Raw genomic sequence first — 15,263 nt, 5'->3', positions numbered from 1 at the left:
AGTCAGCAGATATAGTTCAGTGTTAAGACACTCATATAAACCCCTAAGCAAAAGCACTCAAATATCAATCAACTAATGAATGCATAAAGCACAGCATATTCACACAACAGATCATTCAACCATAAAAAAATGAACTTTTCATATATTCTCTGACATGGTGAGCCCTGAAAAACACTCTGTTAATCAAAGCAGTCAGATATAAAAGACCATCTATGGAATCTAGAACATCCAGAATTGGCAAATCTGTAGAGACATGAAGTACAGCAGCCAAAGCAGGATAAATCTACTATGACAGCTCTAGCAAATGGGCATGGCTTTCTTCTTAAGGGACACTGGAAGTGTTCTAGTAGTGGTAAAGGTAACACAGCTCTCTGACTAGACCAAAACCCACTGAACTATGAAATTAAATAAAAAAAGATGAGTTTATGGTAGATGAATTACATTTCAATAATGTTTTTTAAAAAAGAATTAGCACCTTCACTGCAGAAAAAGAGGACAAACAACATTAAAACAAGTCACAGAAAAGCAAAGCAAATGACCAATAAATATACAAATTTCAAACCACTATAAGAAGACAATCCTAGAGTAAAAACAAAACAAAAACCCAACAACAACAAGACTAAATTTTTCTGAACTGAAAGCAAGAATAAGAAGAGGCCATTTTTTCATTTATTTGGGACTAAGGAAACAACAAATAACAAAAGTAGCAAACAATAATAAAAAAAAGTAAGGGGCATAGAGAATTATCCTAATTGTAGCACAAAGACAGGAGAATCAGGGAGACCTGAGAGACTAGTAGGGCTGCAGGAAAGGTACCAATTATCTAAGCACTAAGTGATCAGGGCTGGTGTCCCAGAAACCTAAAGCCTCAGAAGACAGAGATTTTCTTTCACTGATGGAATGTCTTCAGCAAAAAGATGGGTGGAGCCAAGTGAGGTGATACATTCCTGCAACCCTAGCATAATGGAGGCAGGGGATCAAAAGTTCCAGGCCAGATGTTCTTGAAAAAAAGAGCCATCCTACCCCTTCAGAAAAAGGTGGGGAGCAGAGGGAAGAAAGGAGAAGAAAAGTGAAAGGACACATATTTCTCTGGAAAGAAGGTAATGAAAAGGAAGACAAAAAAAGAAGAGACAATTACTGCAAACTCTACTAGAACAGCAACATGTGCCCAAGAGTGAGATCTGAGGTTCTTCTCCAAAGTATCAAGTTCCTCAAACCCTCAAGCAAGTCAGAATTCCAGGCCAGTGAGGCAGCAAGATGCAGAGAAAATTACTGATAGCACTAAGACTGTAAAGATAAACAGGCCAGTGCAGGGACATCTAGGGACAAGCTCTGCAGCCTAAGGTCCAAAAAAATAACTGCCTACCATCCAGCACCCCTAAGAAAGACTTAAACAATAGACAATGGGATATGGACTGGGCATTCACACATGGACCTACATAATCCAGAAATTATAAGAATCTATATACTAACTGGGATGTACCTCAGTGATAAGAGCACCTGCTCAGCATAGGCAAGGTCCTAGGTTCAATCCTCATCATCAACAAAAAGTTATTCTCATGAGACATAGTGGTTGGTATAAGCCTATAATCCCAGTATTTGTGAGGTGGTGGCAGGATCAGAAATTCAAGGTTATCCTTAGCTACATAGCAATTCCAGGTCAATCTGAGCTACACGAGATCCTGTTTAAAAAAAAAGACTATTGGAAATGTTTTCTATATGAATTACATAGCAGTAAAATAAACACACTCTTTGGGCCTCGGAAGACTGAACACTGGTATGTGTTGTATACTGTTATATGAACAAAATGTCTGCAGGATTCTGGACCAACACCTGATTTTACATCAACACATCATTCTACGAAGAAGACTAGGCCTGCATAAATAAACTTAAGAAAGTATAACCTCAAAGCCAGATGATCCAGGCCCTTGGATAATCCTGTCTACAATCACCCCATAGCTGTGTGCTCTCGGTTATCCCTGGATACACTCATTGGATTACACACGAGCTTTGCTATATGCCTTAGAGAACCAATGATGCAAGCCAGAGCCACAGCATGACAAAGTGACCTGAATTCATCTGCAAAGTTCAGAAACCACTTCAGACTGAGAAATCCTATAGGACATCCCTTCAATTTTTATATTTATGGCAGTTTTAGCTTAGGAGGCTGGGAGAAGACAACAGTAAAATCTGGAAGACCACCAAAGAGAAGCTGGAAAAAAACAGGATTGATATATGAACCACCAAGCAGTCTTAACATTGCTCATCATTGTAGTCTGCTGCTCCCAACCTTGACTGCCTCTCAATGTATCTGTCTCTAGTTAAGTCTCTCTTAAAGAGACAGCAGAGAACTTCAGTCTTTGAAATGTGTATCCATAATTAAATTAACATCCAGGCACAATGTATGCATCTGTATAGCCACTTAATATTGTTTTAGAGACCAGCTCAAGTAACTAGACAAGTAAAAACACATAAACACAAAGAAGAGTTGTATTTACAGATGATGTGACAGTATCCGGAAAGCCTAAGAGAAAACAGTAGCCTAAGAGAAAACAGTATAAAGTATCAGGAAAATGAGCAGAAATCAACAGTATTTATCTGCATAAATAATAATCAGCTTGAAGATGTGCTTTAAAAGGATAAAATATGACTAAACTTACAAGAAACATACAAAAGTTGTATTAAAAACATGTCAGTTCTTAAAGACAAAAATAAACTTTAGGAAATAAAGACATTTTATGTTAATGTTAAAATGTCTCAATATCATCAAGAAGTCAACTGCTCCTAAGTCAATTCATAAATTTAATGCAATTCCAGTAAGAATAACAACAGTCAGGCAAATTGGTGATAAAACTCACCAGGGAAAAAACAAACCCAAACTAGAATAGCAATAGAAACACAGAGGAGGAGCTGCAGCAATGGGGGGGGGGGGGAGTACCCAGTCAAACAGTACATCAGAGCTCCCTCAGTGTGATGGAAGCCTCCATGCCCAGAGTGTTGGTACAGGCACAGCACTGGTCAGAGAAGCCAACAGAGTAAGTTCATAGAGCGTGTGTAAACAAGCAAAACACTGGTTTTCATAAATGGCACTTGACAACTACCATCAATATTTGGAAGGTAGTAAATTAGATTCATTTATCACACCATATACAGAAATATGCCCCATGTGGAACTAAATATGAGAAATAAAACTATACGAAAATATTAATTCCTCCACAACCTAAGGGCACAGAAAAGCTTTCTTTTCTGTGATTAAAACTAAGTAAGGCACCAGGCGGTGGTGGCGCACGCCTTTAATCCCAGCACTCGGGAGGCAGAGCCAGGCGGATCTCTGTGAGTTCGAGGCCAGCCTGGGCTGCCAAGTGAGTTCCAGGAAAGGCGCAAAGCTACATAGAGAAATCCTGTCTCGAAAAACCAAAAAAAAAAAAAAAAAAAAAAAAAAAAAAAAAAAAAACCCTAAGTAAGTTTAAGATAAATATATCTGACTAAACAAAAGAAAATTTTTCATGACAAAAACAGCATAAGCAACACCAAAGGATGACTGAACTAAATATTTAGCTTATGACAAAATTAAAAGCTAATGTTCTTAAATACAAAAAATAAAAAAAATTGAAAAGATAAAGGAAAAATACCAAAAAATCATGTAGAAAACCAGGCTAATAACAATAATAAAATGGTCCATAGGCATATTAAAAAGTGTTCAACTCACTTATAATAAGAGAAATACAAAAGAAAACTATGGCACCCCCCTGGACCTCAGTACTCAGGAGAGTACAACAAAACCTGAAATAAGCTGACAAAAGCATTCTCCACAAGCTTACTCCAGTACAGACGGGAATAGAGAGAGTCACGGAAGCACATAAGGCTCCCCTCAACCTAAGGCGGAGTCTCACTACTTCAACTCAGTCATCCGGCCTCAGCTGAGAATTATAGGAATGGCCACAGTGCCCAGCTACTCCTATTTAGCCCAGCCTTGAAGATTTTTCTTTCTTTCGAGATATGGGTCCAGGAAGAGAGAGAGAAAGAAAAAAAAAAAAAAGCCCAGATAGACACAATTCTTGGGAAAGGTGTAACCTAACCTGAGTCTGAAGGGCTTGCAGTTTACTAGACTGGGAAGAAGAGTGGCCAGAACTCCAGGAAGGGAAAATGGGATCACCTGAGTAAACATCGGGATTCTCAGATCACAGCACTGTTGGAACTGTGCTCCTGCAAAGGGTTGAGGCCAGTGAGGGAGTTAGGTAAGTAGTACTTCTGGAAGGTTCTATATACCATATTAAGGATAATGTTCAAAAAGGAGCCACAGGAGGATTTCAACAAGTAGGGTATGATGGCTGTTTTAAATATGAGAAAAGATTACAAGGAGGCAAACCATGGTGAGCAGGAGTCCCAGTAATTAGAATAAACCCAGACAGGGTGCTATCCATAAAGCACTCCCAACTCACTGAGCAGCCTCCATTTTCAATAATACCACCATAGCTAAAAAAAAGACACAGCGATCTTGTGGCTTAAACGACCAGCATCATATTCTTTGTGCAAATGGGATTTTTATCTGTCTTCACATTGCACCTGGAAGTCAAGATCATTTCATAATCTTGTGTTTGACTGTTCATAATTATACTGTGAAACCCTGACACTCAGTTTCAAAACTGAATCAAACACAAGAATTGGAACTCAGAGTTAAGGAAATTAAGTACGTCTGATATTCTGTCTTTTGTGTATAATACAGGACACTGTGCAGAGTTTTCAGAAAAGTATCATAATATTTAATTTTCTATATGATTTATTGGTACTTTTCCCTTCAGCTTTTCAAAGTTTTTTTCATTTAAGAATATTTATTCAATGGCTTATAAATACTACTTTCTTAATTTTGGGGAAAATAAACTTTCACATTCATGTATGATTAAATCAATGATGAAAATTCCCTTTTAAAATGTCTGCAGTGTTAAAAAAAAAAACTCACAGAGCTTTAATTTCATTGTCTCTCTGATAGGCAATTTTTTCTAAACACAGTAACATAATAAGAAAGGTGTCTCACAGTTAAGAAAAGAAACAAAGAATAACTGTTCCTGGGGGGGAGGGCTTGAAAAGGAGCTTTGCTATTTGGATTGATAGCCTCTTCCTTCCCATCTTTTAAACCAAGGGATGGACACATTCTCCAGACCAAGCCCATTAAAAACAGTATTTTTTAAAGTACATACTTACAGGGGGAAAACAATCAGACCTACACGTACAGAGGTCTGTACAATTCTTGTTTGCTTTTTTTAAAGATTCCGTTTACTGTCCTACTTGGACCCCACCTACATTAGTGGAAGAAAGAACAAGGAAGCAAACATTTCAAAACAAGGCCATGGCAAACAGGTGCTGCAAAAGTAGAAAGTCATCAAAGTGCCCGTGCTGAGTTCCTAGTACTTTGCCAGGACATCAGTGAGAATAATGTTTGACCACTTTCCACCTTGGCACACAAAGACTGTATGTAGGGGTACACTGTGTTTGCAAGCACCCTGGAGATAAAGATGCCAGCAGTTCCCACTTGAAGTTCCTTGGTGACTCCAGGCCATACTTCATAGCTAAGAGTACTAAGAGTAGTATCTGCTTTCTGGAAGCTCAGCTCAGTCACAATCACCTTTCCCTTGACTTTTAGGATTAGCTGCAATTTTCAGTGCTCTTAGAAATGGTTACTGTACTTTCAAATACGAGCTCTGCTACACACTATCTTGTGAGCCTCTGGCCAAATAACTTCATTTAGCATTGGGAAAGTCCACCTATCTTGCAGAGATATTGTGCAATATAAGCAGTACTAGTAGTATCACAATCCTCTTACCACAGTGCTTGAAGGGCAATCAATATATGAGAACTATTAATGCTAAGATGGCTGTTGAATTAAAGAAGGGAAACCGAACTTCTTTATAGTAATGTTAAGAAACCAAAGGCTTCCCTCTCCTTTATCTAAGAATTAAAATGTCTTATAAAAAAATGGAAACTTATTGTCTCCTGCCAATTCAAGACCCTACTTTCTTCCCTAGTTAACATCACAGTTTCTTATTCCAGTATTTATAAAATGACTGTCCTTGACATTCATTTATGAAAGAACACGAGAATGTATTTATTAGTTTGGTAGACCCACATATAAGAAATGATATTGTTATTTTTTTATGCTCTTTAGAAACAGTGCTTAGAAAGCCAATGCAGGGTCACCACATATTAGAAGAAGACATCAGCAGCTTGTTCTTATTTGGACATCCCTAAACTGAGAATAATGCAACCATCTATAGACCAAGATGTTCCCTTAAAAGTGGTGAGCAAGATTCTTTCCTATAATTAGTCTCCCCCACCCTGAAAACCCTAGGGAAAAAGTGTTGTAATGAAATACTGCTTCAAAATAAATGTTCCACACAACTGCACACTCAGCAGAGGGAAAGAAGCATGTGGATCTTAGAACAAAAACATGAAAGTGCCGGCTGGTAAAAGATGCCAAGGTCACATCAGGGTGTCGGAAGACTTCAAAATGAGCCACTCTGACAATCCTCCTCTGCAGCATGCTTCTGAGCAGCATCAACTCTTAACTTCTTTTTGATTGAGACTGGGTATGATTATCAACTCCAAGCATACACCTGCTGCCTTTTGCCAGGAAATCTCCTTCTAACCCTGGATATACTTTAGAAGTAAACACCGAACAACAAAATATAAATTATTATATCATCTAATTACAAGAACAGAGTTGTGAAAAGCAAATTCTTCCTGAGTTGTTCTTTGATCTTCTGGAGAACAAAAAGACAAAGCAAAATTTTTATACTCCAAGAATATCAAAGGAACAAAACTACTCTAACAAAATTGTTCGGGGCCTTGCTAGAGACTGAATCTAGTATCCTTTGTAGGGAACTGCTGTCATCAAGCTACATATACCTCCAGCCACAATCAACTGCTTCTGGAAAGTGACTATGAGATCAACTACAGTCATTCATTCAGTGAAGAAATGTGGGGAATTCCAAGCACTTCATATGGAAACAGAAGGGAAGATGAAATGGCTCCTACTCTGAAAAAAGTTAAGGTGTAAGAAACATCTTAAGGGTCTCAAGAGTCATTCACAAGAATATTGTATCAACAAACACACACACACAAAAACATAAGCCAATAATACTCTTAGACCTATTAACAAACATAAGCCAAAAAGAATGCCTTCTACATCGTGAGTAATGAATCTGTTACCCAATTTGGGGAACGTGATTAAAGCTGTGATTTATTTACAGGGAAAGAATTTATAGAAATAAAGGTTCTCCCAGCACACAAACCCACACTGTAGATTGGGTGCTTTCCAGCTTGACAGGTAGGGCGTGGCACCAGAGTTCTCACAGTAGCTCAAAGACACTTGGATGAGCTCTCACAAGTCTGGACATTCTGGTTTCCAAAGGCCAGTTAATTCCTTAATTTTCCCTAAGTCCACCTCAAGCCGCCACGCCCGTCCACTCAAGCACACATACACCAGTTAAAGCACACAAATCTTATCTTCCAGTCCTGGACATCTTTCAGGAACCAAGCACGGAAGACACCCCCATCACACAATACCCACATTCCCTTCCTCTTCTAGACGCTAAACCTGAACAAGAACCCATGAGCATTCGGCTGGACGCGGAGCGTCTAAAGACCAAAAGCCATCCCTTTAACTGGCACCAAACCCTGGCGGAGAAGCGTGAAAAGCAGCTGCTCTGTACCAGCAAGGAGTGGACTGAAAGCGAGGGAGGACAGGGGTGGAGTGCGGCGCAGGGACTGCGGATGCGGCGGCCCCAGGTCGCCGGCACCGCCCGGGCGCGGCCCTGGGAGCCACCGGCGTGATGCAGGTGACCTTCCGGGGAGGCCGCCAGCGCTCGGGGCGCAGACAGGTTCCAGCCCGGGTGGCTGGTGGGACGTGCAATCACGGCGGCCGTGGGCCTGGCCCGTCGGACACACCCCCGCCGCGGCCCGGCCTCCCCGGCCGGCGGGCGCTCACCTGCCCCGCGAGCGGCTCGCCCCACGGGCTCTCGGGCCTCGGCTGCGCCGATCGGACCGCGCTCGGCACTGCGCTCGGAGTTCCGCGCGGAGCGCGGCAGGAGTCGGGAGGGCGGCGGCGGCCTGGGCGGCGGAGGAGGAGGACTCCTGCGCTCCGCTCTGGGGAGACCCACCCTCCTCCCGGCCGCTCTGCAGCAGCCGCCCCAGATCACTTCCGGGGCACGGGGGAGCGGGGCGGGGCGCCCGCGGGCACTTCCTGTCCGCGGGGCCGGAAAGGCCATGGCGGCGCGAACAAAAGCTTTACGGGCGCGGACCAAGGGCAGTGGGATAGGCTCCCGGCGGCCTCATGGTGGCTCTCTCCGTCTGCGAGGCGCAAGCACCTCCCAACGCCTGGCCGAGGTTCCGGTGCTGCGGCGTCTTCGTCTTCTCAGGACACGGAGGGGCTCCTGGGGAAAGGAGGGGAAGGGGAGGCCGCCATCTTGCTGCTGGGGGCTGCAGGGTTCTCGGACAGGCGTTTTCCAGTGCAGCCTGCGACGTGGCTTATCGCAGATCAGGTCTGGGGAGGTGGGTTGGTCGCCTGCCCTGGTTGGAGGGTCTCAGTGGTTACCTGAAGAACTGGCCTCTGCGGATGGGCTTCTGGTTCCTTTTGGAGGAGTTTAAGGTCCCCTTCCACACTAGATACGGCGCCCAGATAAGGCGGTGGCCCCGTGACACACTGATGTCCTAAATTAGTAGTTTAACTGAATCGGTTGTTTTCTTTAAATCTTCCCACAAGTTCGAAATACTTTGCCTAGCGTCCCTCCCTGAACTTTAAAATTCTCGTTTCCCTTGGCCGCCCCCATTGAGAACCAGCAAATTGGTTGGCATAACTATTTCGAGGAATGCCCACTCAGTCAAGAAAACAAATAATTGGATCTGGAGAGATGGGTCATCTGTTAAGAGCACTCACTGCTTCCAGAGGACCCTAGTTCAATTCCCAGCACCCACATGGCAGCTCACAACTGTCTGTAACTCCAGTTCCTGGGGACTCAACACCCATGGCAAAACACTAATGCACATAAAATAAATTTTAAAGAGTAAAATTGTCTTTGAACGTGTGTGTGGAGGGAATAATTGATGACTTTACTAACTAGTTTTAAACATAAGCAGGCATCTTTTTCCAGTACAAAAAGAAGATGGTAAAAATGGATCCAAAGGGGGTCCCTGATGAACAGGGACCAGTCGTGGGCATTGAGAAGGCTGAGTAGCACTTACGTCAACCTGAGTTGCTGAGAAAGATAGGGCTGCAGAAGGAGACAGGAGTCAAATCCTGAGCTGTCGTTTGTGCTGTGTCTTCTAAATTCTGGGAGTACAGTGGCTAGACAGATTAAAATTTAAGCTGTCGGTTTGTGAAAGGAGGACAGATTAATGTGGGGTGGTGGTGGCGGGTGTGCATAAGGCAAGCAGAGAAGAGACGTGAACCCCTGCAGAAGTAAAGAAGAGGAAGGAGAAGGATCTTTGTGGCCGTGGCAGTGAATGTCTAAAGGAGATGGTTTGAACGATGAAGCCATATAAGCTGAGAACTGTTTGCTGGGGCAACTGGTGCATAAGAGAATGGAAGTGGCCATGGGAATGTTTTGTTTTGCCTTGGGAGAGATGCAGTGTAGCACGATTCCTCATAATAAAAACCTGGAGCCAGATATCAGGGTAAATGCTGAAAGATCAGAGAGACAAAGGAACAAACCACAGCCACCTCTCATCTCACCAGCTCCTCAGCAGAAAGCTGAACTCCTGTCTCCTGCCTTATATTCCTTTCTCTGCACAGCATATCACTTCCGGTCTCAACCTCCCTAGTACTGGGATTAAAGGTGTGTGTGCCTCTCAAGTACTGGGAGGAAGAGCATGAGATCCCAAATTCTGGCATTAAAGGTGTATGCCACTACTGCCTGGCTTCTATGGCTAACTAGTGGCTGGCTTTGCCCTCTGATCTTCAGGCAAGCTTTATTTGTTAGAGCATACACAAAATACCACAATGCAGGATGAAAGTATTCCCCCTTCCTCCTTACTGTGTATGTGTGGTTTTTGATGTTTTGAGACAATGTCATTTATCCCAGACAGACCTCCATTTGGTCACTTAACTGAAGATGACCTTGAACTTCAGACTCTCCTAACTCCATCTCTCAAGTGCTGGTAATACAGACCTGCACCATCATGTCTGGTTTATGCTGGAGATAGAACCGTGGGTTTCATGCCTAGCCAGCAAACACTAACAGAGCTATATCTCCATTGCATAAAGGTGTACTTTACTAAAGAGATGAAGAAGGATGGACATAGGTTATGGGAGAAGGATTTCTTTAGTTTGAAATGAATGGTGTTATCTAATGGCAGTTGCTGTGTGGTGGATTTAGGGGGCTGGAGGGGGCTGGAGGAGCTGAAGTTAGACACACCACAGGTTTATGTTACCACATTCAGGCAGATGCAGTCTCACTTCATTGGGCACAATTGCAAAACCTTTTCTCCTTTCTGCCTTTACTTGAGAAAAATTTAAACTACTATATTAGTATATCACTATCCATAGACATTCTAATAGTCTAATATGCTCTAATACCTAATGGTCTAGTGACTATAAAGGTCAGGCATACCAGAAACAGAAGTTAGTGCTAACCCTCATATAGTATTGCAAACTCAGATGAAGTGTTGTCTATGTTGATATTTGTAAAATATTTTTAATAATCAGTAACAGCATGTACTAGCTACAGATCAAGGTTGGGGACAGTGGGCCTCACAAATAGCTGCTGAATGGAGAACTAGAGTGAGCAGTAGAGACAACCTCAGATCCATCAGACTGTCTCAACCAATGCTGAGTTGTTCACAGCTGTGTTCACCTAGCATCAGATGACAGAAATCAAACAGTTCATTTTAAAACAGGAGCTTCTGAAAGCCTCAAGTAACAAAACCTACATATAATAGCTATAGCAGCCAGCCCAAAACAAATTAGTAGTTTTTACTCTATTATATGCCTGTAGAATAGTGTTTTGAATACATAGTGATATTTACTTATTTACCTTTAGTTCTTAGATGACTTAAGTGCACTTTCTCATTTCTTGGAAGAGAAGTATGTTTAGGTGTTTTAACCATATAGCTGCATGTAGAGACTCGAGATTGCAATCCCAGCATTTAGGAAGGTGAGGCAGAAGGATGATGGTCAATTTGGGATCAGGTTAGGCTGTTACATAGTAAGCTCTGTCTAAAACAAAACCACAAAACAAAATAAAGAAGAACAAAAAAACAAAACTTGTCTATGAACTAGGAATGAGAACAGTTAACTGGAATCTTTGTTGCCATTGCTCTCTCCTCTACAACCCCCAGTTGTAGAATTTTGAGATAGAGTATTGAGTAACCCAGGCTAATCTCATAGCTTTCTACATAACCAAAGATGACCTTGAAGCACTGATCATTCTGACTCCACCTTCCAAGTTCTGGGACCACCTTTGTCACCCCACCTGCCTTGAGTACTTTCTGTTGTTCAGTGTTCATCGTATGACCCTAGCAAAGTTACTTAACATTTCTGTGCCTTATTTTCTCTACCTATAAAATAAAGGCAAAAACTTTCTACTAGTCTGCTTTTCAGAGACACTATAAAAAAAATAACAGTATTATAAGCTCTCCAAGAATTTAAATGAAAAGGTATCATAAGTAGGTATCGCTAAGTGAACTAATATTAGCTAGAACTCAGAATATCACTCTTGTCTAGTAGAACCCAGGAGCATTCATTACTAGATTTGCTCCTTGGGCAAATCAAAGAACATGAAGGATCTTTTCAAACAGGCTTAGATTTCCCCTTGAATTACAAATTTGCTTTTGTTATTTATGAGCCAAACTTATACATTAAAATACATGTAGTATAATAATAACATGGAAAGTTTAAGTAAACAGTTTATATGTTCATGGCTATTCATAGGGTATATATGCTTTAGGGAAAAATACAAAGTAATTGAGATTTTTTTGAGACATCAGAATTCATGACCAGCTACTGTAGTCACCTGAGATTTTTGTGTTCAAAATATTGCTCATGTTTCTATGGAATAATTGGAATTTACACTCACCTATATGCTTATCTGAAACTTAATGTCAGCATTCCTGTGAACCTGAAATTGGTATCACTGGTTAGTAAAATGTATAGTGGCAAGTGGAGTCCCGTGAGGATTGTCCAGGGGTTTATCACAGATGGTAGATATTAGGTTCATAGCATCAGTATTCCTTGGGGGAAAGATTTATGCATTATAAATATTTAAACATATTCTTGGCTAAATAATGCATACCTATAGATATGTTTATTATATACCAATTTATAAAAATATATGAAAAAGATACACTAATTATACATCTTAAAACAGCAATTAAAATCCCTAAGATGTATTGGGGGCTAAATAGAAAAGTGGTTGGTTAATAGTTTGTCACCATTGATTAAAAAAAAAAATCAGAGTATGTGTTTAAGTAATGTTACAGTTATGAACATCTTAAGACACATGACAAGCTAACATTTGTATTTCATTTTGTCTGCACAACAGCTTATGAGATTTTTTTTGTTTATTCCAAGATGTTGTCCCAGAGGCTTTAACAACATGCCTAAGCACTCAAATCTTTATCATTTTCAAATAATAGAATCAGACTTACCTTGTATTATGATTGGTTTTAATGTCAATTTGCCACAAATTAGAATGACCTGAGCAGGGAGCATCACTTGAAGAAGTGTCCTGATTGCTTTGACTGATGTAGAAGGACCAATCCTGGCTGTGGGTGGCACCTTCTGGTTGCAGTACAGATAAAAGGTATGACAGAAGGAAAATCATCTTGCATTTTGGTTGTTTGGCCTTGCTTCTTGCTGAATTATTTTCCCCATTGCTGCTGCTGCTGCGGATTCCTTCCCTGATGTCAGAACAAACACTTCCAAACTTTCATCATTGATTAGGGACCAGGGACTCTGCAGGAATCTTACAGGCTACTAATGTTTAGAGAAAACGCCCCTGAGACTCTCAATTGCACTGTTCCTTCTGTTATTTCCTACCATGTTCATCTGGATATGATAGTTATATCAGGGCATTTTGTTACTTGAGTATTTCTGTCTTATTATTGAATGCTTGCAGAATCTTTAAAATTCAGCAAAACTTACATCTTTTAATCTTAGACTAAATTGTGTATCTGTGGCTGTATCTTTGCCAGCCTGAAGATAAGCACTTTGTTTTACTTATCTTTGTATTCTTCATGGGGTCAGATGTAAGTATTCAGAAAATATTTTTAGCAATGAATAAAAAGCATATTGTATTTAGTTGAATGGGAACGAAAACCCCAATTTTGCTTATGAAACTTCAAGAGCCATGTATGTACACAGATTTCCTGCACATTGAAATAAAGATTTTCTATTGCTTTGATAAAATACCATGGTTAAAAGTGGGGAGGTATCTTAGTTACTGTTCTATATTACACTTTCATATCACAGTCCATTATAAAGGCAGTCAGGTTAGAAACTCATGGCAGGAACTGAAGAGGCCTTGGGGTAAAGATGCTTACTGGCTTGCTTCCCATGGCTTACTCAGCCTTCTTTCTTGTACAACTCCAGATGACCTGTCCAAGGGTGGCACCAACCATAATGGGTTTGACCTACCCACATCAGTCTTTAATCAAGAAAACGCCCTTCAGGCTTGCCTACAGAACAACTGGTAAGGGAATTTTCACAATTGGAGGTCCCTCTCCCTGGATGACTAACTTGTATCAAGTTGACAAAAAAACTAACCAGAACAGGTAGTTTGTTGTTTTATACTTTTAAGTTAGTAGGACTATTGGCTCAGTTTCCAGATTAACTTTTGTTGGTATCATGTCATGGAGATAGGCAAGCCTAAGTAGAGGCTAAGAATGGGTATCACTTGTATGTCAACATGAATGTATCTATCTGGGTATAGGTATTCTAGATGGCCTCATTGATATAGCTACATTAGTGAGAACACAAAGAATGGTGTTCTGACAACTTAAGACCTTATAACTCACTCCTCCATGTCTACCCTTGTGGATCACACATTTTCAGACTTCCTATAAGGTTAGAGGGAAAGACTATTCAGTGATTACCAACGCAACTGAACATCAGAGTAACAGAAATTCAGTTGCCTCAATTCCCACCCCAGGCATAGTCAATTAAAACATGTTGGGTAAACTACAAGGCATTTGCTCCCTCGGATTCTGATGAGTGGCTGGGTTTGGGAAGTTCTGGTTCTCATAATGTCTGACATTGTACAGAACACTAAACAGAGCCAATAACTGCCCCAAGTCTCATGAGTCTTAAGTTAAATTGTCATTAGGCTCTTGTTGTCTTCTTCGTGACTATATGTTATTGCAGAATGGAGAGGTGAGACAGAAAGAAATTTTTTCTTGAGATTTTTTTTTTAAATCACATTCTGGTGTGTGGTAAGGATAAAAAAGATGAATTCACAAATTTTCATTGTCTGGTTCTAATAGTTACTTTGCTCTGGGTTAAATCATGTAAAATCTCATCAGATATTATCTGTGTAGAAAAAAAAGTACAAATAAAGGTGGTAGCAATCCTTCATTTGTTATGAAGTCCCTGATTTATATAGCCGAAGATGTTTTTATATTGTTATTTTAATATGCTCTGATTTGAAATTTTTGAGATGATTATGTGTGCCTGTGTACAGGTCTCATGAAGCCCACAATGGCCTTGAAATCCAGATCTTCCTGCTTTCAACTCCCTAATACTGGTATTACAGGCATTCACTACAATGCCTAGTGTCCCTTTTCTGATATAAGAAATGTTAATAATACAAAATAAAATTTTGGCTCTATAGTTGTGTAGTATTTTGTACTCTTAAGATATCATTAAGGTACACAAATTATTTTACATTATCCTTTTATCATTGTATTAATTATTTAGAAGACATTTTCTGCTTGGTGTGATCTTCCAAATGAAAAATTTCTTTTAAATGAGGTAATAGATATACTTAATTCTGTTTAATTCCCTGTAAATTTCTTCAGTCTTTTATTATTGAACATGTTTTATACTAGTTAGTTATAAAAAATTGTGCATTTTATCACTGGAAATGAATGAACCCAAATTAATGTTTTAAAGTGCTCTTTGATGTGTTTTGACAAAGTATGAAAATGAACTTTGGTCAGCGTCTGTGAATATCAAAATTGAGATCCACTTTAGCTTTTATTCAATTTTATGTTATTTTCCAGAGGTGTTATCACAACTTAGCATCAGTTTCTAATTGCTCCTGTGTCCACAGACA

The 15,263-nt window shown here is 40.4% G+C and overlaps 1 protein-coding gene across 1 annotated transcript in view; it reads right to left on the bottom strand.

The window, feature by feature from the left end:
* Positions 1-8,177, bottom strand: part of Rala (RAS like proto-oncogene A) — a 63,336-nt gene extending 55,159 nt beyond the window's left edge. Inside the window, exon 1 of the mRNA XM_028860108.2 lies at positions 7,985-8,177. The gene's annotated coding sequence lies outside the window, so the exon portion shown is untranslated. The remainder of the gene's footprint in view (positions 1-7,984) is intronic.
* Between the last annotated feature and the right edge of the window lie 7,086 nt (positions 8,178-15,263).

The sequence above is a fragment of the Peromyscus leucopus genome, chromosome 5 (genome assembly GCF_004664715.2).
Source record: "Peromyscus leucopus breed LL Stock chromosome 5, UCI_PerLeu_2.1, whole genome shotgun sequence".
NCBI classification, from domain to species: Eukaryota; Metazoa; Chordata; class Mammalia; order Rodentia; family Cricetidae; genus Peromyscus; species Peromyscus leucopus.
The sequence above is the reverse complement of the archived record's forward strand: the minus strand, read 5'-3'. Positions and strand labels throughout refer to the sequence as shown.